We start from the raw sequence: 23919 nt of genomic DNA on the forward strand, positions 1-23919 counted from the left end.
GACTAATTCGGTCAGAAATAGCGGAGATGCTAAACGTTAGTAAGCGCTGATTATTATTATTATATTCTGCGGGCGAGCATTACTCAATCTCCCGGTATAATTCTGAACACAGAGCGCTGTCGGCGGAGCACCAGAGCATAATCACGGCATCCTGCCTGCTTAGTGGCCGGCAAAGTGAGCTGTAGAGCAATTGCGCCACTGTGTGTTCTACATCGTTAACCCTTAGAAGTCTAACCTAAATAGCTCCTCCTCCTGAGAATTTCCCCCTTTTTTTTTGTTACATAATATAAAATTACAGATTCATACCTTCAAAATAAGCCATCAATTGTCAAATTTGAGACGATAGTTTTCAATCAATGTCCTATCAAACATTCTGGTAAAATCCTAACACCTTTTCAGTATAGGACTTTGAACTAGATCCAAGTTCATTCAGCTATCTGATGAGAGAACTACACTCCCAGAATTCAATGTGATCATTGTCACTAGAACCATTTCACACCTGGAGCAAAGGCCCAGTCATTCCTTTGTTATTCCAGTGAATGGACCCAGCAGGAGGCCTAGCCTAGCGACAAGCGGCCACTACATAGTTGGGTATTGAAAAAATGCTCATATCCAAAAGTAGTAGATAGATATAGGTCATACATGTAGGTATGCACTTGTCCTAATATACTAACCTACACTGTAGCACTCAACACTTTGATGAACATTGTTACTCAGCTGATAGAGGTGTGCCCTTCCTCAATAAAGCCAGAGAGAGAGAGAGAGAGAGAGAGAGATAGAGAGAGAGAGATGGTATTTACAGTACTGTACCATATCACATACCATATCACCTTTTGCAGCATACCATGATTACTTATATTGAGATGTTTCAGACAGTGGATGGTACAGTATATACAGTAAAGTACAGTATATATAGTACTGTAGAAAAAGAAGCAAACCAATAACAATTTGTGGTTGTATTTCTCTAGAATGAGAGAGAGAGAGAGAGAGAGAGAGAGAGAGAGAGAGAGAGAGAGAGAGAGAGAGAGAGAGAGAGAGAGAGAGAGAGAGAGAGAGAGAGAGAGAGAGAGAGAGAGAGAGAGAGAGAGAGAGAGAGAGAGAGAGAGAGAGAGAAAAAGAAAGAATTATTATTGCAGCGATTTTCACTGTTGACTTTTATTTTACTGGCCATCTTTGAACATGCCATATTTTTCTACTAACTGCCTGCTGGCAAAACTATGCTACTCGCTACAGTACCTGCAGATTAGACTACCTGTACATGCGCTGTCAACTCTCGCTCTGACTCCAACCCGTTGAAAGAGACAACACGCATTTCGTGAAGACCCGCCCTACTCTGCCTCTGATTCGCAGACTGTGGGTGGGGGGGCGGGATTCTGACGGGACTCTGAATATGATTGGACCAAAGCAGTAGACAGACACAGGCAGTTGGAGCAGTGCAGGCGGACAGACAGGAGCTTGCAGAGGAGATAGCGGAGAATTTCGAGGATACCTGCTATACGCACTGATGACAGGATATATTTCCTTCCACTTGGTATCACTCTCGAATCACGTTTCAACCACTAACGTTGCTGCCATGAGCCTTCGCTATGGTAGCCTACAAGTGATAAAATAAATAAAACGCCCAACTCGCTGTACAAGAAATTCCTTCTGTGTGTGTGTGTGTGTGCTCTACTGGGCGCACCTTTCTACTCTAGAAAACTGCGAGATAACTCATCATAACTCGTACACACAAGCACTCTGTCTCTACTCATACAGTAGTTGATGTTTTAGCGCGACGTGGGTATATACACGGGCGAGGATGAAAAGCATGTTAGACTACTTTTTATTCATAAGTTAACGTTCCGTCGGGTCCGCGTGTATTCTCGAGAATGATAATAATAATAATGCAGGACCTCTTCAGATTATATTATCAACGACAGACAGTGAGAAACACAACCCCCCCCCCCTCTCGCGCTGAAGAATATGCATATTAGATCACTCAGTGATTAACACCTATGCGCTGTGTGTGTGTGCGCGCGTGCATGTACGTGACGCGTTGTAGTTTCGGGGGAATACAGGGATATTTAGAACTATACAATTGAGCAAGAATTAAACATATTTACAAGTCGTATTATGTTTAGCAAGTAAGGATACATATAGATTACACTATTATGCACTCGAAATTGTCTTTGTGCTATTTTTACAGATTTTTGAAAAACGGGACTTCCTGAGCATTTGTGAGAGATTCTAATTCTTTTGTTCTCCGCCCACGGGAGCAATAGGCCCCGTTGACTTCTAAGGGTTAACAGCATCATGCCTCGAAAGCTTGACCACTGACAGTGTGTAAACAGATTGCATTTGATAATTCTATCTAGAATTGAACGAATGAGTGCAGATTAAAAAATGCCTTTTAACATGGGAGTGGAGCTGATGAAAACGGACGCCAGGCACAACGTTGTACCCCTATACTAATAACTTTTGTTTTAGAGCGTTTCAAATCATAATATTTTTTTTTAGATCCTATCCGCGCTGAGCAGGCGCCCTGACCGAACTGTAGGAGTCGCTGTTTACAACGACCCGGACCCACCCCGCCAGCTTTCCCACCCTCTAATACAGCCAATTGTATTAGTGTGAACGGCCAGCCAAGCTGGTGACAACGCCGGAGCTGTGAGCCGGCGAATCCAGCATCTCCGGCGTTTGGTGACAAACGCAATCTCCGCTACGCCACCTGACCGCCCTACCAAATCATAATCTTTTGACATAATGAAAATATATGTAAAATGAAGATACGGACCGAATTCCATGAAATAATAATAAACACAGACACCGCTGTGCTCACACACACACAGTGGCGTCGCGTGGGTAAAATAACAGGGGAAGCCAAAAAAAATTATTAAAAAAAAAATTATTCAATATTTTTATTAATTTTATTTTTTTTTTTCACTACAGTATGGCTCGGCGGCTAGTCAAACTTTCTTTTTATTTATTTAACAGATTGCAGAATGGGTATAATACAGTACGGCTCAAAGGGGATGCAGACCAGAGAAAGACGTTTGTCTTGTTTACAAGTTTCAAGTTTCAAGTTTCTTTAATAGTTGTCATACAGAAGTACAGAATACTTTTATACAAAATGCTTCTTACTGTTACGCTCCAGATACTGTGCAAGACAAGATAAGTATGAAATAAAATAACATAGTATAGCATGTAAATTAGAAGTAAAAAAATGAGGTCACAGTGTTCAGTATAGACATATGTACAATGTTCGATGCAGAGTAGACGTAACTGAGTTACCATATAATATACAATACTGTGTAGTGTACTAATATACAATACTATATAGTGCAAGGCAGAAATAGGATGAGGTGCAATTTAGGTACAATTTACAGTAGGTGTACGAGTTGTAGTGCAAATCCTTTATCAATAAATATAAAGTATGTTTGTGTGATCTAAAGGCTGTGTGTTTCTCTGGTTTCAGGGCTCTTTGATCTGACTTTAAAGATGCGTAATCAGTCTGGGCGGGGCCTTGCACTGTATCAAACCATGCCCCCATACTTCCCGGGGAGTTGAGATATGAATATGGCATAATTGCTATGAAACAGGGGGGGGAGGGGGGGGGGGGAGTCCCTTCATCATTAGCGCCAGGGGAACCTTATTGATGACAGTTGATTCATGACTTGCACTGGCCAGTGGCCAGATATAGGGAGCTCATAGCCCTCGTCAACCTTCTTGGCGACAAACACAGTTGATTTACGGCTTGCACCGGCCAGTGGCCAGATATACGAAGCCCAAGGCACGATTCTGTGTCGACAGTTGTTTTGCAGAAGATGTGGGCCCTATCAGCCAGCTGTTTTTGAAGAATTTGGGGAAAGGATTGCTCATTTAGCAAAAGGTAAGTCATGCTAATAAATCTGTCTGAATGGTTTCTAACATTTTGAGTAATGTCAACATACCTTCTTTTAAAAGGTAGGGCCCTTTGCTAGCATCAACCACTACTACTGAAAGTAAACAAAGAGACGTGCAGCAGTTTTTCGTGATTCTAAGGGTTGTTTGAACTATAGTTATTGCTAGGGATGTCAAAAGTTCTGCTTGTCCATTTCATGTTTTCCCTCAGTAGTAGAGGAGTGTCTCAAGCTCATGCTTCTAGGGTTTTCTCTGCCTCTAGTGCTGTTGTTTTTTAGTTTTTTTTCAACTGCTAGGCAGTGGTGGTTACTTTGGTTTTTTTCCCCAAGTTATTTTATACTGGTGTTTTGTGTTTCATACAGCCTTTATTTTTATTCATTTTATTCTTGTGTTTTCCCCCACCCTCTCTCATCGCTCAACAATTCCAGTGCTTACCCCTCTGGGGTAACTTTAAGATTCCCCTTTTTGTGTGTGTCTGTGTGTGTGTCCTACACCCCCCCCCCCCAATCCTGACACTCTGCCCCTCATTCTTCTAACGTTACCAATCTTCTCTGTATCGTTCCAATGTTATCATACGATCAGCCATCTCGTAATAACAAACAGGGCTTTCGTAGATGAGTGCAATGTTCTCTGCAGCTGAGTTGGGTTCCAAACTCATTATTATTGCTCTTTTCATCTCTTGCATTTGATTTTCATTCCCTATTAATGCTGCTTCACAGCGCAGCCAAAAGGCAGAATAATGGGCCAATAGAACTAGAGGAGACATTTGATGGTGCAGTCATCTTACCTGGGTAAACTATTCCTAAATCATCAATCTCCACAGCAGACCGGTGGCACTCACCTCTGTGGTCATGAAATGCTTTGAGAGGCTGGTCAAGGATTACATCTCCCTCCCTATTACCATGGACCCATTGCAGTTTGCATACAGGACAAACAGGTCCACTGACGACGCAGTCTCCCAGGTACTGCACAACACCCTTTCTCATCTTGACAGTCAGAATGGGGGCTATGTGAGATTGCTGTTCATTGACTATAGTTCAGCTTTCAACATCATAGTCCCCACCAGACTGGTTGACAAGCTGATTGATCTGGGTCTGAACTCTGCCCTGAGTGCCTGGATCTGTGCTGTGTTCTCACTTCTCAGCCCCCTGCTGTATTCACTGTACACACATGACTGTGTGGCCAGGTTCAGCTCCAACTCCATAGTTAGCAGATGACACAGTTGTGGGGCTGATCTCTAACAATGACGAGAAGGCTTACCGGGAGGAGGTTGATGTACTGGCACGCGGGTGCCGGGATAACAGCCTACTCCTGAACATTGGTAAAACCAAGGAGCTGATTGTGGATTTTAGGAGAATACAGCAGGGGACACATAAGCCACTGCGGATAAATGGGACTATCGTAGACAGGGTGAGCAGTTTTAAGTACCTGGGAGTCCACATCACAGAGGACCTGACATGGACAACTCACATAGGCACTGTGGTAAAAAATGCGAAACAGCATCTCTACCACCTGAGACAATTAAGGAAGTTCAGAGTATCAGGGAAGATACTCCACTCCTTCTATTCCGGGGCTGTAGAGAGCATTCTAACTGGGAACATCACTGCCTGGTTTGGAAACAGCATAGCCCAGGACAGGAAGGCCCTACAGAGAGTGGTGCACTCAGCAGAGTATACTACGGGTATTGCACTACCACCCCTGCAGGAGGTGCAAATCCAGAGCCTGCAGAATAATGAAGGACCCTCACCACCCCAACAACAGCCTGTTCAAGCTGCTGCGGTCAGGCAAGCGCCTCCGTATATACACAGCAAGAACAGAGAGACTAAGGCTCAGCTTTTTCCCTCAGGCCACCATCAGAACACTGAACACTGATCTCTCCACACACAAGCACACATGAACACACACATACACACACACAACACAACACAACATTCTGCACTCGCTCACACACAAACGCACCATAGGTCACTTTAAACACACAAGAAAAGGACACTTTAAAGGAAGGGAAAAAGGACACTTTAACACTTTCAGTGCCCAGCAGGGGGCGCACATTTAGTGCTTGAATGCCCACCATCCACTTCAATGTTAGCGTTAATATCGCCTAATCTATGTTTTAAATTATGGCTATGTGTCTAATCTCCCCGTCGCTTATCAATGACTCATTTACCAGTCAACATTGTCGAAGCGGATTGTTTTTTATCGGTTCATTTCCGTTTTATAGCATTTTGAAAAGCCCTCGTTTTCAAGGGGGAAAAAAAGATTCTGTGATAAACGCCCTGTACTGGAATATTCTAGAACGTTGTCATTTTTCGGCCTATTTATGAATAGTTTTCAAATAAACGCTAGATTATCAATAGTATATGTGTACGTATGCACGCTGGTGCCACAAGCTGAAAATCGATTCTCTTAGTTCCTGATTGCTTGCACAGCCAAACAGCCATATCACACATAGGGGAAAAACTTATATCTCCGTGAAAACAGGTCTGATTATCCTAAGACTGGTAAAATGGATTCCTTACCTGAGATCAGATGGTATCCAAAAAGATTATTCCAATTCCTGATCGCCATTCCAAAAATCGATCCTTTTATTGATCCAATGCAACGTACTGTAAACACATATTCCACGCATTCCTGAGGCTCCACAATGACTGGGATCATCTCCGGTTACATGCGTGAGAAGTAAAATGTGGATTCCGGAGTTTTTTTTTTCTCATCCATTTTTATTGAGTCCATTCCAAAAGGGTGCATTACCATCTGGGAGACGATAGGGGGCGCTTTTTTCACATCTGAGCTCCTGGTGGGGCTGGTTTCCCAACGGTAGACTCAGTTGATGAAATATGAATTCAGATCGCTAATTAAAAGAAAATCACGCTAATTGTCGTGGTGGGCATTCAGGGGGCGGCCTGCTAACACGTGTTATGTCGTCCGTGGCATCCAAAGTGTTTTAAGAAAAGAACGTGTTGTGATTATTGCATAGTATAGCTAGTAACAGCAAGTATAGCATAGGGACATAGAAGTAAAACTGTATATTGTATAGGAGTGTATATAGGACCCAGTGACTTGAAGTGATTTATTAACATGTCTATTTTATCATGTCTATTCTACTTATTTGTATTACTATTTACTATTATTACTATTCTATTCTTGCACAATCGTAGCGGGCATGGCCAACTGCATTTCACTGTATGCCCTGCATGTATGTGATAAATAAACTCTTGAATCTTGAATCTATGTGGGAGCGAGCTAGCTAGCTGACACTATCCACCAGGCAATGGTTAGATATCCAACCAGGCAGAGAAAAAAATCTGAAAAGAAAATGGAAACGTTTTTGATACCGCCAGGAGCTAAAAGAAAGCTGATGCAGCCATTACATGCGTTCCAGGTAACGTTAATCACTCACATTACAAAGCCAAAAGCAAGCCAGTATGATGAGTATAAATGTTTCCAAAGGAGGCCTGACTAAAAAAGTTTTCAAACTACTGGTAATAATTCACTGATAAGATAAGATAATATAAAAACAATATAATCAGTACTGTATGCAAAACTAAAAATGATGGCTCAAAAAGGCTGTTAAAGGCACTGCCTTTTGTTTTGTGACATGATACAGTATACCAGTGCAAATTCAGGTGAATCCCTAACTAACTTATTAACTACGCTTAGCTATTTAGGCAACTAATAGCATTCAGTTACTCCAGTCCGCTAATTCCCTCCCAATATAAGCAGATACTGCATGTATAACTGTAAGTTGAACAGAAGTGGATGATAAAAGGCAGGATGGAGCAAAGCCCCTGGTTATTCCATGCCTTCTTTTCCTCATCCACATCACCTCGTCAGTCACATACAAATACTCTGTGGTCTATCACTGTCTGATACTCAGCGGGTAGTGAGTGACATGCTTCTCCAGTCTGGCTCATATGCCCTACCTGTCACTGACTTGATGCCATGTATTTCTGTGACATCACAAACAAATTATCACAGTCTACAGATATTAGAACTGTGTGGTAGATACTAGTTGACTAGTTATGATTTATCTTCTCATTGTTATCCTGTAGAATTGTTTAGTCCAGATAAGACATACCGTATTTCACTATACAGTTGCCGTATAAGACATACCGTATTTCACTATAATATTGCACAATATTGTCACTTGTTTGTTGTTGTTGTTGTTGTTGTTGTTGTTGTTGTTGTTGTTGTTGTTGCAAAGAAAGGGCTTATCAAAATAATAATAAAAACATCAATGTAGTGTAATCTCAGTAACCATTAACCATGACTACCATAACCTGTCAAACTGACCCATGATGTGTCTTTTAACAAATCACTGATTCTTGAGAGTCGGGACAAAACATGTCCTACATAGAAAAGTCGAATTTATATAAAAAATAAAGAAATTAATAATGATTGACATACTCACAAAGTTCAATCTAAAGGTATTGTGTATACTGATGTTATGTTTTAGCACATATATTTGTTTTTTGGGGGATATTTGTTTAAATGTATAATCTGTGGTTAGAAGCTCCCATGTTAATTTCCTTGTCCTCAGCAAGGGTCACATTATTGACCAGCCCAAAAAAGCTTGAAAAACCTCTCCACTTGTGAAAACATACATATCAAATCAATGATAAGGGTTATAAATGTATAAAACAATGCATGCCATGAAACTCAAATAATATTTTCCATAGAAATCTGCCTATCAAAGTTGCGTCCTCAGTTTATGTCAACTCCGTCAGACTTTTTCATAAACCTAATTAAATCAGGCAATAGCATGGCCAGCTCTATCCCTGAGGACCCCTTTTCCTTTCCCTGCCTGTGGTGAATGCAACACTACCACACATGGTCTGGTAAATTTGATACGTTTTGATATTTTAGACAAACAATGTCAATATTCCTATGGTCACAGCTGGAACATGTCAACACCATCTCTCCGTTATTATAGTTTAAAAAAACAATAGTGGATTGAATTCAAGTGTTTCAGTAAGATTATTAAGACAGCTAGCAACTGCCAAAAAACTAGCTAGCTGCAGTGCACAATACAGGCTTGGAGGGAAAATGTGTGCCTTTTTGTCAACTCCGTCAGACATCAACTCCGTCAGATTTTGTGTCTGACGGAGTTGACGTGTAAGCTGACGGAGTTGACAAATCCATCAATAACCTCATAATATGCTATTATTATACTATTTTTGAACATGGTAAGGGATTTAAATGTTATTTCAGAGTTGTATCTGCACAGAAGTGTGCATATAATAGCATGCATTACAATACACTTCTGACTTTTAGAGCATGGACAGGCTGTGGTCTGCTTATTGAATAATTGTCTTACTTTCCCAGCACATGTGTTAATACATAAATATAAATATATCACTTCTAAGTGGTTGATTGATTGATGTAAAATTTCATAACCCAGTAGGGATACAAGACAGAAGAAAACAGTTATTCTTGTTCTTATACTGTTTACTTAGATCATCAGAGCAAAGGTGAACGGTGGTAAACTGGATATTTCATCTTAATATCTTTATAATAATTCTTAATATAGGACTGGTCCATGTGTGTCTACTGTAGATTGCTACATCATCCTTTATCTGACTCTTTCCATCCATAGTGTAATACATTATGGTATGGAGTGATCAACAGGATAATATTTTGCTAGTCAGTTGTCTCAATCTTATCAGTTGTCACAAGTGTAGAGTTCAAGAAAAATCAGGATCAGATAAAAATCAGATCAGGATATTCTAGATAACAATGCCAGACAGTGCAGGGAGTCTCTCAGACAGGAAAAGCAACGAAGTAAAATGCGAAAAAGGCATTCAAGAGAAATAAAAACTATGAAAGAGAATATTACAAATGTAACAAAGCAACGAAATAACCTGATAAAAACAATAATGCGCAGAAGAAAGGCTACAAATACATCACCACTGGACTCTCCAGGCACAGAAACAAAGAAGATGCTATCAGGAAGCAAAGTAAGGAATCCGAAAATCCAAAAGACCCTTCTATTCCACAACATCCCCAGAAGAGAGCTGAAGACAAACAAACTCCTGGCCCACAGTGCCAAAAACCAGCACTGAGTGTGTCATCAGGCACGATTCTTAAAAAGTATCGTCTTCTTCAACAAATGAAAGAGTTTGGGTTAACCTACAAGTTAATGAGAGAAAAGGAGCAGCCTCAGAAAAAGCCAACATTAATACAGGGTATAACACAAGACTGTTCAGGATTTCTTCCTGAACTATGCACGTGTGACTGACACAATCACCAGGAACAAGATCAAGCGGCACATAATGATCCTGCTAGACTCCATGCTCAACCTCCACACTGAATTCCAGATTAAGAACCCCACTGTAAAGCTGAGCTATTCTTCATTCTGTGCTCTGAGGCCCTTCTATGTCACAGCACCAAAAGCATCTGATCGGAAGACATGTCTGTGTCAAATACATGAAAATGCATGCTTAATGCTCGAGGTCCTTAAAATGTCTGGTGTTGTGAAGTCAAACAAACTGGATGACAGTTTTCAATTAGTTTGTTGCTCTCCAGCAAGTGAGGCCTGCCTTCTTCGCGCCTGCTCACAATGTCTAAACAAAGGTACAGTTACAACCCAAGAGCAAGACAAAATCGATGTTCAATGGAGGCAGTGGGAGAGAGTTCAAGAAGACACATGCAATGGAATCGACATGAACACTAAGCTCGTCGAACACCGAGGCAGCCTTTCATTGCTCATCAAACTCTATGAGCAAAAACTCAGAAAGGAAACCACAACACATGTGTGTTCATTGCGAAACCAGTCAAAAGAATACAGCAACACAATTGAGTCCTGTGATGAGAGTACAGCAATCGTCCATGTTGACTTTTCAGAATCCTGGAAATTCAAATATAAAGCTGAAGTTCAGGCCTGCCATTTCGGACTAAATCTGCCACAGATAACACTCCATACCAGAATGTATTACACTAAGGGTGGAAAGGCAGGGTTTTGCACACTGTCAGAGTCAAAGAGACAGGATGCTGCAGCAATCTGGACACAAATGGATCCAGTCCTAAAAGATATCAAGACAAAATATCCACAGGTTACCACCGTGCACTTTTGGTCTGATGGTCCAAGCAAACAAGAACAAGAAGAACCTTTTTCTTCTGTCTGGTATCCCACCTACACTGGGGTTTGAAAGGACAACGTGGAACTTCTTCCCCACTTCTCATGGTAAGGGCGCACCAGACGGCATTGACGGAACAGTAAAAAGAACAGCTGACAACCTGGTCCTGAGAGGAAATTATGTGACGGATGGACACATATTTTTCAAAAAGGTCTCAAACAGTCTGAATGGTGTTCAGCTGTATCATATTGTGGAAGAAGACATGCAAAGATACGACACACTTCTCATGAATCCTCTCAAACCGGTTCCCTCAACAAGACAAATTCACCAGATCATCGCACATAAGGACAGGATCCACAACAGACAACTATCCTGCTTTTGCAGCGAGATGTTGGATTGCCAGTGCTTCTGCCCAGCTACCTCCTATTACCATGGCAACCCAGGAGAACAGCAGAGTGATATACAAAGGGCAAGGAAGAAGAGACCTCTGGCCATGTTGTGGGAGGAGATGGAAAATGAGATGGAAGAGGGTATGGAGATGGAAGATGTAATGGAGGAGTTGGACGAAGAACCTTTGAAAGGTCCTGAGGGTACGGTGACAGTAACGACTGTTAGCAGCGTTAGTAATGGAGACTGGTTAGCAGTAGTATATGATGACCACTGGTGGCTAGCCAAGACCATCGATGTGGATAATGAGCAACAAGATGTGAAAGTGGAATTTCTGCATCCCCATGGTCCAACAGAAATGTGGTTCAGCCCAAATGTGGCAAGAAGGATGTCTGTTTCTGCCCAGTTCAAGACATCATAGTGAAACTAATCACAAATGCAGAAGGAAAGGAAGAGGAGAAGTGGGTGAGAAAGTGGAGATCAGGAAGTGGTGTAGAGGAGGTAGATGAAAACAGGGACGAGAAGAAGGGGTCCTGTTCTCCATTACTGTTTTTGTTGTTGGAAACGGTGCATTTTGTAATAGTTGGAAACAGTGTATGTAAAGTTTGTTGTTTATTACAATTGAGTTAACAAAATGTCCAGTATAAGACAAGGAGTTATTAGTTCTTATTATTGTCACTTCCATCTGTTTAAAAAATTTTGCAGAGATGCAAATCCAATTTTGTCAACTCCGTCAGTTTCTCGTCAACACTGTCAGATCATTGTCAACACCGTCAGATATTTATTTTTGTTAATCTTGGGGAAAATACAAATTCCTTCTTCAGTTTATGTTGTTTAAGTAATAAAGGAGCATTAGATCTTCATCCTCTTGTGTCTTATTTACTTAGTGATCTTTTTTTTATCATATCAAAATTAAAAACAAAGTTTGAAAATGCTAATATTTCTAACTCTGGGTTTTCAGAATAGTGTGAAATTACACCTGAGGTTTATATATTATATTTTATTGCATACCAGAGTAACTAAACACTATTACAACATACTTCAGAACTTTAGATTCTTGTTGGACTGGAATAATTAGAATTATATACTTTTTTGTGTGTCTGACGGAGTTAACACAAATCAAGTTTCAAAGGGAAACATGTGAATTTGTTGAAAATGTTTTTCTATGTAGAGCCCGCACCTTTACATGGTTAAATAGCTCAGACCTTTCTCTACATGAATATATAACTCTAATTAATATAGTGTGCATTCTCAAAATATAATATTTAAAAAGTGTTTTGTCCCGACTCTCAAGAATCAGTGAAATATGACAGTATAGGTTGGTTTTCTTGTGTGGTGTGTGGATTTGGTTTAAGGTCTGTGGAGCATTTTTCTGGTGCTGCATTAAATGATATTACTGCCATTGAAAGCAAAAGCAAAAAAGATTGTCATTCTGTTTGTTATTAGATTTTTCGCTATAGCCACCACAGGTAGCTCTTTGAATTCAGTCATTGTTTTTTTTTTTTAAATCCATCCCATAGTCCCTGGTGGAGCCAGGTTGGAATGGGGAGCATGGGATTTTGTTCGGAGGTGAATCATGGAACTGAGAGCAGGGAACACAACCAGGCTGGATAAGCTGGTCATGAAGGCCAGCAGCGTGGTTGGGGTGGAGCTGGACTCTCTAGCGAGGGTGGCAGAGAGGAGGAGCCTTTTGTAATGCACCATTTTGGTAATGCACCCTTTTGGAATGGACTCAATAAAAATGGATGAGAAAAAAAAACTCCGGAATCCACATTTTACTTCTCACGCATGTAACCGGAGATGATCCCAGTCATTGTGGAGCCTCAGGAATGCGTGGAATATGTGTTTACAGTACGTTGCATTGGATCAATAAAAGGATAGATTTTTGGAATGGCGATCAGGAATTGGAATAATCTTTTTGGATACCATCTGATCTCAGGTAAGGAATCTATTGTACCTGTCTTAGGATAATCAGACCTGTTTTCAGGGAGATATAAGCTTTTCCCCTATGTGTGATATGGCTGTTTAGCTGTGCAAGCGATCAGGAACTAAGAGAATCGATTTTCAGCTTGCGGCCTATTTTTTCTGCCTATTTACTCCACCAAAGTGCGAAAAAGAGGGAACCAGAGACCCCTAAAAACGCGCAGTACAGGCGGGACCACGTGTGACACCACACCCCGTGGCACACACCCACACACCCCTGCTAACCCACTGAGAGGCGGGACGCAGGGGAGGTCCCATACCTCAGAACCGCCTGGGAGACAGAACCCCCAGTCATGTCCATGAGGTAAAACTTGACGAAAGGACCCGGGGAGGACCAAGAGGCCGCAGCACAGATGTCCTCCACCGAGGCCCCCCCTAACAAGGCGGCAGAGGCCGCCACTCCACGAGTGGAGTGCACCCTGACACCCCCAGGGGGGGCTTGTCCAGCCAACGTGTAGCAAAGGGCAATGCCCTCGCACAACCAATGTGACAGGCGCTGCTTGGACAGTGCCTTACCAGCGCAAGGGCCACCGTAACAAACAAAAAGTTGATCGGCAGCCCTGAGATCCCGAGTCTGACTGAAGTAAACCCCCAAAGCACGGACAGGACACGACAGATGAAGGCTCGCCTCTAACCCACTAGGAGGCGGATAAAAACGCCTGAATCACAATATCCCCGGAGCGAAAAGAAACACAGTTGTGGGTTTTGAGTGCCTCTCTCTCTCTGTATGTCTGTATCTCTCACTCTTTGTGAGTGTGTTTCTAGCTATATTTGGCTGTCTCAGATGTTCTCTCTCTTTTTGTCTCTGTCTTCCTCTCCATCTTACTATCTGCTCTTTTTTATTTCACTCTCTGTCTCTGCCCCCCCCCCCCCTCCCCCCCACCCCCTGTCTGTCTCTCTCGGTCTCTGCCTTGCCGTCCCACTTTACCACTATTTGACTAGTGCCTGTCATTCTGTCAAATATATCATTCACACACAATGCTCTCTCAGGGTGCAGGGCTGAACAGGCTACAGGATAGCGCCCCGCTGTGCCTTTCAGACTGTTCATCTGAATCTCTCATCTCACCAACACAGTTCAAAACGGAGTGAAGAGGGCGGCTGGGTGGCGCAGCGGACAATGCGCTCGTCACCAACGTAAGAGACACCGGGTTTGACTCCGGCTGTCGGCAATGCCTCCGGCTTGGGCCAGCCGTCATACTAACTCAATTGGCAGAGTTAGAGGGTGGAAGTCGATGTGTGGTAATCTGGACGTTGTGGACAGTGACTCCTACAGGTCGGTTGGGGACGCCTGCACAGCAGAGACAGGAAATGGCGGGGGTAGTGTGAGCCTCCCACGCGTCTCTACAATTCGTAGCCGCATTTCTGCAGACCCCTCTCTGATTGGTTGAACTCCATTTTTGCAGACCCCTCCCATTTCTGCAGACCCCTCTCTGATTGGTTGAGCGAAGCCCCTCTCTGATTGGCCCCCCGCATGAGCCGAGACAGGCTCCTCTAGCCAGGAGTCGAAACTCCGTTAACTCCAGAGTTGATTGATTGATTGAAAAGTTTATTAACAGATTGCAGAATGGGTACAGTACAGTACAGCTCAATACATACAATTGTTAAGGGGATGCAGACCAGAGAAAGACTTTCGTTTTGTTTACATCAGGGTCCCCCATTTTCAATTCATCATAACATATATGACATACATGACATACAGATAGACAGTACTGCGACATCTATACATTTATGACATATCAGATTTGCAAATACAGTACTGTTTGTGATACAAAAGTGTCCAGAAAAGGAGTGTATATACATTTGGCATAGAAACTGTACATTGGAGGAGGTTGGTTGGGTGGGGTGGGGGTTGGGTGGGTTGGGTGAGGGCTGTACATTGGAGGTGGGGGGGGGGGGGGGGGGGGGGGGGGGGGTTGGGAAGGGGACACACACACATTTTACACTGTACATTTGAATATTGACACAGCCTTACTTGGTCATTTACTGTACAACTAGGTTAGGACATTTGTAGGGGCCAGTTTTGAATTGCAGTCTCACGTAGGTGTTTTTTGAAAGTGTTTTTGAAGGTGGGTAGTGATTCACATTCCTTTACAGCTTTAGGCAGGGCGTTCCACATTGATGTGGCATAATTGCGAAACGTGTTTAGTCCCTTGTTTGATCCGAATCTGGGTTTTACATGATTTGTGGAGCTCCCTCTGGTGTTGTGATCGTGGTATTCACTGACCTTTGGGAAGTATTTTGACATGTACATGGGTACCTTGGTCGCGTAGTGTATCTTGTAGACCAGGCCCATTGCAAGTTGCTGTACTCTGTCGTCTACTCTAAGCCATCCTAGGTTGTCAAAGTGGGCAGGGGTGAGGTGGGTTCTAGGAGTCAGGTCAAGTAGTAGTCTGACTAGCTTGTTTTGAGATGTTTGTAATTTGTTTTTTAGCGCCTTTGAGGTGCTTTGGTACCATGAGGTGCAAGCATAGCCGTAGTACCCTTGAATGAGTGCTCCTGCTAGAGTCTTCAGGGTATTCTTGTTTACCAGAGAGGAGATCCGGTACAAGAATCGCGTTCGTTGGTTGACTTTTTTTATTACATTGGATGCCATTTTGTCACAGGAAAGATTAGCCTCTAGGAGAGAGCCTCTAGAGAGAGAGGCTGAACGCAATTTATACGCATGGAAGTATTGATTACGCCATAACGAAATCATTAAAAGATATATACCGTTAACTGGAATATGTTGTGTGTGCCTTTACACATGTTGGATAGGATTATGTAATTGGTTTGTATAGCGTCGCGTATAACGTTATTTCGCGTGACTTCACGGTTTATTCACATTTCACAATTCATCGTCTTGTTTACATCAGGGTCCCCCATGTTCAATTCATGATAACATATATGACATACAGGTAGACAGATGGACAGTACTGCTACATCTAGACATTTATGACATACCAGATTTTGAACTTGTGGTAGGCCTAGACATTTTCAATTCATCGTCTTGTTTACATCAGGGTCCCCCATGTTCAATTCATGATAACATATATGACATACAGGTAGACAGATAGACAGTACTGCTACATCTAGACATTTATGACATACCAGATTTACAAATACAGTACTGTTTGTGATACAAAAAGAGTCCAGAAAAGAAAGGCTATACATTTGACGTAGAAACTGTACATTGGAGGAGGTTGGGTGGGTGGGGGGGACTATACATTGCTTCTTCTAAGTGTCTATGCTTTTTTTTGTCAGTATTTACTGGCTTTCAAAAAAATAACATCTTGTTGCTTGTGTGTTGAAGGACTTTTACCGAAGGGTTACACATATCATGTCTGCACGTACAGACGTGCGGTGAACCCATCCTGGACCTGCGTTGACCATACCTCTTTTGAGGCCACTGTGCGAATGACTCACCAGTCTGAGGAGGAGATCCTGGTGTGGGCAAGGTCGATGCAGGTCACCTGGAGAGTGGCCCATACATATATGTCATATATGTTATCATGAATTGAACATGGGGGACCCTGATGTAAACAAGACGATGAATTGAAAATGTCTAGGCCTACCACAAGTTCAAAATCTGGTATGTCATAAATGTCTAGATGTAGCAGTACTGTCCATCTGTCTACCTGTATGTCATATATGTTATCATGAATTGAACATGGGGGACCCTGATGTAAACAAGATGATGAATTGAAAATGTCTAGGCTAATAAACAACTTGTGACAAATAACTCTTGACTTGACCACCAGCCTCTCTCTCTTAAGGCATTAACTGGGTTAATTAATCTAAATGTTATATTGTAACTGTCTAGTTATTGATTGATTGAATTGATTGAAAACTTTATTAACAGATTGCAGAATGGGTATACAGTACACAGTACAGCTCAATACATACAATTGTTAAGGGAATGCAGACCCCAGAGAAAGACTTAAGTCTTGTTTACATCAGGGTCCCCCATTTTCAATTCATCGTAACATATGACATACAGATAGACAACTGGGTTAATCTAAATGTTACATTGTACAGTAAGTGGGGAGTGTAAACAAGTTGACCGCTGGCTGTGTTGTGAAATGTGAATAAACCGTGAAGTCACGCGAAATAACGTTATACGCGACGCTATACAAACCAATTACATAATCCTATCCAACATGTGTAAAGGCACACACAACATATTCCAGTTAACGGTATATTTTTTTAATGATTCGTTATGGCGTAATCAATACTTCCATGCGTATAAATTGCGTTCAGCCTCTCTCTCTGGAGTTAACGGAGTTTCGACTCCTGGCTAGAGGAGCTTGTCTCGGCTCATGCGGGGGGCCAATCAGAGAGGGGCTTCGCTCAACCAATCAGAGAGGGGTCTGCAGAAATGGGAGGGGTCTGCAAAAATAGAGTTCAACCAATCAGAGAGGGGTCTGCAGAAATGCGGCTACGAATTGTAGAGACGCGCCTCCCACACGTTACACCTCGCCAATGAGAGTCCGCGCTGGCAGGTGAAAAGATGTGACAGGCTGCCTCCTCGTGTACCGGAGGGGACACGTGATGCAAGGCTTCTACCCTCCCTACAACCGGCCAGTGGGGGGCATATGCGAGCAATGTTCAAGACAGGGGAGGGAAGAATTGGCACAATGGAATTGGGATGGGAGAAAAATTTTAAAAGAGGAGAAAAAGTGGGGGGAAAAAACTGAGTGAAGAGACCCTGGCCTCCTCATTCCTCTCCAACATTCCTCTTTGAAACCATTTCAGGAGGAATGTTGAAAATGCCCCTTTTTCCCCCATGTTGTCTTATTAGAGGAGGTGGCACGGTGTGTCCTGGCGACGGGTTCCTCAGCGGATCTTCCAGTGGTGTGTCCTCCCTCAGGCAGTAGCGCTGCTCTCACGCCGTGGGGGAGCTTGTAGAGTTTTAAGGCTCCGCTCTGCTGGGCACAGCACGCTTGTCTGGCTTTCATTAGGGAGTATTTAAGTGACACAGGCGTGACCCCAAACAGGAGCTAACACAATGTATCAGCCCCAGCCGCTTATAAGAGCCAAGTCAGGGAATCGCTGAACACCCGTCATTGCATTTTTTTGAGAAAAAGAGCATAAGGGCCATTTGCTGTGTGTGTTTGTGTGTGTGCGTGCGCGTGTGCATGTTTCTTCTGTGACTGTCTCCGTGTCTGTCTTGGGTTTTACACATCAATAGTTTTGTACAAATCAGCTGCAGTTCCCCTATTAAAATTAAAACAGAAGTTTGCAGAAGTGCCAATAGCCGAGTCAATATGACGGTCTCTTAGACACTAAACTGGGTAAACAATGAATAAAACGTGAAAAATAAAGAAATACGAAGAAAAACTTTGATTTGCAAATGTGTTCAGTGTTCCCAATATGCTGCTCTCTGTCGACCATACATTTGTGTTGTGGTGAGTGGAGTGGAAATGAGAGAGAGGAAAATGGAGATGGGAGGAGGGGATGGTGGGGGAGGAGGAGAGGGGCTGATGGAGTGAGGTTTATAGATGACTGCTTTAACATTCGCAGAGGAGCAGAGAATTTCATACTAGGATGATTTCCCTTTGCCTTGGGCTTCCCAGTTAGATATTCCAAGATGAGTCTTGCTGCATGGCCATGAATACTCGAATGGATGTTCGGTCAGAGCTGAGGGTTTGATAAGAGAGGGGTGTGCGGGGCGGGCTTGAGGGTGAGGGGGGTAGATCTCTCCTGGCTATGAGTGATCCTCCCTGAGGCTCTGTGTTGTCAAAGGTGACAGGACAGCCTTACCTCGCCACCCATGCCTTACCATAGCCATATCCCCCCTCTGGACGGCTTCCAGGGCCGATGGATTGTCCACTCATTTCTCATCTTAAGCTTGATCAATCAAGAAAAGTCCGCTTCCACTCCCCACCAAGAGGTTTACCTTTATTCAAGGCAATTTATTGTCGGATTGAAGGATTTCTGGTAATGGTTCTTAATAGCACTTTTGGCAGTGGTTTGGTTTTTGAGATATGGAAGCAGAAATTATTTGCATTTGCAAAATGTTAGTGGAAATCAGTTCCAACCAACTTTTCAGATTTTATTAACTTCAGTATAGTTATTGTTGTATGTGTGTGTGTGTGTGTGTGTGTGTGTGTGTGTGTGTGTGTGTGTGTGTGTGTGTGTGTGTGTGTGTGTGTGTGTGTGTGTGTGTGTGTGTCTGTTTAAACCATCAGGATTCACAACACCTAGAATCCATTGCACACATAACAAACGGATGTAATGCATACAAACACCTGTACATCGCTCGTCATGACCGTATTGTGGACATTGTGTCTGATGCGGTACGGAACATATCACCATCTAGTGCAACAATGTACAAACATGCCAGAGTGAAACCAGAGTGGTTTGGCCTTACCAACGATGTTTTTGCTAACATACCCAATACACCGGACGTTGTTTTTGTTGACACCAGCCACGGAGAGAGGTGCTGGTCATAGAAGTAGGCTGTACCTTTGACCTGTACATGGACCAGGCCTTCCGGGACAAGTATATCAAATACCAACCACTGCTCAGTGTGATGACTGACCTTGGGTATAGGTGTAGATATGGTGTACTTGTGTTCGGAAGTCTTGGCCATGTACACAAATCCACCATGACTGGTCTGAGAATTGCTGCAATGTCTAAAAGAAAAGCCAAACAAATTGCCAAATATTGCTCTGTCTCAGCTATTATTGGCAGCTTAGCCACGTGGAGAAGGAGGTGCTATGTGTACCCTTAAGTGTTCAGTGCTGCTTGGCCCCGATACATTTGATTCCCTGTTTATGTAATATAATTTGTGGAACCAAATAAAGTATTAAAATGTGTGTGTGTGTGTGTGTGTGTGTGTGTGTGTGTGTGTGTGTGTGTGTGTGTGTGTGTGTGTGTGTGTGTGTGTGTGTGTGTGTGTGTGTGTGTGTGTGTGTGTGTGTGTGTGTGTGTGTGTGTGTGTGTGTGTGTTAGGGCTGCAACGATGAGTCGACATTGTCGATGATTCAAAAGGAAGATATTGATTTACATATATCATCTTTTAAATGTTTGTATAATCGTATCTCCTGTGCTGGCACATGCACTAACATAGTGTGGAGTGGAGAGACAATACATAATACATAACACATGGAGATATACCAAAAAGCTATTTATTTTTGGACGGTAAAAAATCTCTCTGGCTGGTAGTTTAAATCTTTTTTTTATCTAACGCCAAAACGTTTATTTTGTTCCCTGTTTTTCAGCATTTAGCTAAAAGCTTAGATCAATTGTACAGTATGTAACGATAAACAATGTCATAGTAACTGGTGGGTGTTATTATTTCAAGATAATAAAGTAGCTATGAGTCAATAAATAAGCAGCAGTAATGGCATGTAGCTTACTCACCCTACTCATGTACAGTAGGCATCCACACTACATAGCATTTTCAGATACATGTATACATTTTGAAATGTTCAATTGCAAATTGAATCAATTGTTGTTCTTTTTTTTCTAATATATTCATTGTTTGGATTAATCAACGAATCCAAAGCAAAACAAAACATGTAAACAAAGTGCAATACCAAGCAGGGCTCTTTTTGCCTAGAGGTTGCTGTTTGACAGCATTGCAGATTCTACCTCCCATTCACTTCATCCTTTCTCACAAAAATCGATTCCAGGGAATCGCCATATTCATCAGTGACATCCATTCTCACAAAGTAAATTACCATGAATAATTCCTATAATGAATACTAAAGCGATTTTAGATTAGCCAGTAACCACAGGAAAACATCCATCCAGCTATTCCAAAAAACACTTGAACAGTGGTGGCGGAGAAGCATGTAGATAGCACTCCTTTCACTCCGTAAAGATGGGATTGGAAGATCACAATCCAGCCTTTAGACATGCCATACGTGGGTATATCTTCAACGGCCACCAGTTATTTTCAAAATTCATCATCAGATATCAGGAGAGAGAGAAAATGAGAAAGAGAGAGAGAGAGAGAGAGAGAGAGAGAGAGAGAGAGAGAGAGAGAGAGAGAGAGAGAGAGAGAATGAATGTAAGAGGGGATGGGCAGGTGATAAAAGAGGCAGATTGTTTGTGCGTGTCCTCGCGCAATATATCCCTTTTCATGCTCACTTACCTCTGTGAAGAGGGCTGGAAGACAGCCAGCCAATGGGGGAGCTGCAGCGTGTTGTCAGTTCATAGCTATTTTGTTGGCCTAAAGAGATAGGGCAGCTGCCTCTGGACCAGCTCTTAAGTCTAATCTCAGACTCAGAGAGATAGAACAGCTGCTTCTGGACCAGCTCTTGAGTCTAATCTCAGACTAATAGAGATAGGACAGCTGCATCTGGACCAGCTCTTGAGTCTCATTTATCCAGCCTCATGCCCACAATCTGGTGGGATGAAAGTGTAATTTGCATTGCTGTTGCCCCGCCGTAGCGAGGGAGTTTTGATTGGTTCCTGTGATGTGAGTGAGCAGTGATCCTGTGATGTGAGTGAGCAGTGTGTGATGTGAGTGAGCAGCAGTGGCGGACTGGCCATCGGGACGTTCGGGACGAATCCCGATGGGCCGGAACCAAAGTGGGCTGGTCCAAAAAAAAAAAAAAAAAAAAAAAAAAATATATATATATTTTTTTTTTTTTTTTTTTTTTTTTTTTGGGGCCAGTGTGTGGGCCACTAATGTGGGCCGGTGTGTGGGCCACTAATGTGGGCCGGTGTGTGGGCCAGTGTGTGGGCCAGTGTGTGGGCCACTAATGTGGGCCAGTGTGTGGGCCGGTGTGTGAGTCGGTGTGTGGGCCACTAATGTGGGCCAGTGTGTGGGCCAGTGTGTGGGCCAGTGTGTGGGCCAGTATGTGGGCCGGTGTGTGGGCCGGTGTGTGGGCCGGTGTGTGGGCCAGTGTGTGGGCCAGTGTGTGGGCCACTAATGTGGGCCAGTGTGTGGGCCGGTGTGTGAGTCGGTGTGTGGGCCACTAATGTGGGCCAGTGTGTGGGCCAGTATGTGGGCCGGTGTGTGGGCCGGTGTGTGGGCCAGTATGTGGGCCATTGTGTGGGCCGGCAATAAAACAATAAACAAGTTGCATAAACTAAATCAGATCAGTTCTGGTTTGCCTTAAGATGCAGTTTAAGATGGGTCTTGAACATGGAGTATGTAGGGCACTCTCTAATCACAACTGGTAGGCTATTCCAGTAGTTACCACCTTTAACAGAGAACACAGTTTTTGCAAAGGTAGTATACCGAAAAGGCACCTTACAGTCCCCTCTACTGATGGCCCTGGTGGTAATGCCAGTGTCTGCTTTCTGTTGGATGAACTCATTCAATGGGGGAGGGGCAAGTCCATGCAGAACCTTGTTGCATGTTATGTTTTTCTAAAACATTACAGTGATGAAATGAAATTGGTTTCCTATCAAATACTTTTATGGCTTTTTTGTAGAGTAATTCTATTGGTGTAAGAGTAGTGACATATGAAAGAGACCAGTTGATAAAACAGTACTCGATGTGTGATAAAATCATTGAATGCAGAAACATCCTTGCAGCATTAACTGGCAGGCAGGGCCTGATCTGCCTGAAGTTTTCTATGTTAAACTTGACTGTTTGTCACTTTCTTCACATGACTTTTTGAAGGTCAATGTAGAGTCCAATGTGACCCCAAGATACTTGAATTAATGGGATCATCCTTATGTTCCCCGGGTCCTATGTTCCCCGGGTCCTATGTTCCACGCTTGATTGATTAATAGATTGACATTTTTATTAATTTCTATTATTTTATTAATTATGAATGTCCGCCTTGTTTCGAACTGGTTAAGCTAGGCCCTCTTTCGAACTGGTTACGGTTAGAGTTTGGAATCAGGGCTGGTGGTCTAAAAATGTCAATCAATCAAAGCGGGGAACATAGAACCCGGGGAACATAGGACCCGGGGAACATAGGACCCGGGGAACATAGACATGCTCCCGAATTAATGTACAATGTCCAGCTCCGCCTCTCCCAGAAACACATTAGAGTGAGTGACCTCTACTGGTGACTTTGTGAACATCATAGACACTGTTTTCTTGGTGTTAAGTGAAAGACATGCTTTTGTTTTTGTCTTGAATGAGACATGAGACATCAGTGAATGAGATTCACGTTTCCTCCCAACCGCGAGTAGGCCTAGAAGCGCAGAAATGGAGAACGAAAAAAAAAAAAAAAGTGGAGCTGAAAAAGCTAGAATAAAAAAACAAAAATTGCTAGTAAAAGACGCAGAACAATGTTCTAAAATTACAGACATGTTTAGTAGAGGAAGGGCTCTCGTTAGAGTAGCTGCTGCTGCTAATAATGATGAAGTTCAAGTGGAAGGAACCAACAGTAACATGACAGGTGCGTGCAGTAGCCTAGTGCATATTCTACTGTTGGTGTCTGCCGGTTCATGAGGGCTAGCTAGCCTATACTAGCTCTTGCAGTGATTTCAGTCATTCTATTACAAGACAATGTGCTTTCCGTATTCCTGATTCCTTACAGCACGTGGACATAAATAGTCGTGACTCGTGAAGTTTTTTCTCTGACTAAAAGTTTAGTTAGCAATGTTAGGACTAGTGCCCACCACAGCATCAGAAGCTAAAGTGCTAACCTAGAGAGCCAATCAGAACCTAGGACGGGCTGCAAATTAATCGGCTACTAAT

At 42.8% G+C, this 23919-nt stretch overlaps 1 protein-coding gene across 1 annotated transcript in view; it reads left to right on the forward strand.

Annotated features, from left to right (window-relative positions):
• Window positions 1-23919, forward strand: part of inpp4b (inositol polyphosphate-4-phosphatase type II B) — a gene marked incomplete at its 5' end in the record, with an annotated part of 822779 nt that overhangs the window by 91645 nt on the left and 707215 nt on the right. The window lies entirely within an intron of this gene.

The sequence above is a fragment of the Notolepis coatsorum genome (genome assembly GCF_963971535.1).
Source record: "Notolepis coatsorum genome assembly, chromosome: 7".
Taxonomy (NCBI): domain Eukaryota; kingdom Metazoa; phylum Chordata; class Actinopteri; order Aulopiformes; family Paralepididae; genus Notolepis; species Notolepis coatsorum.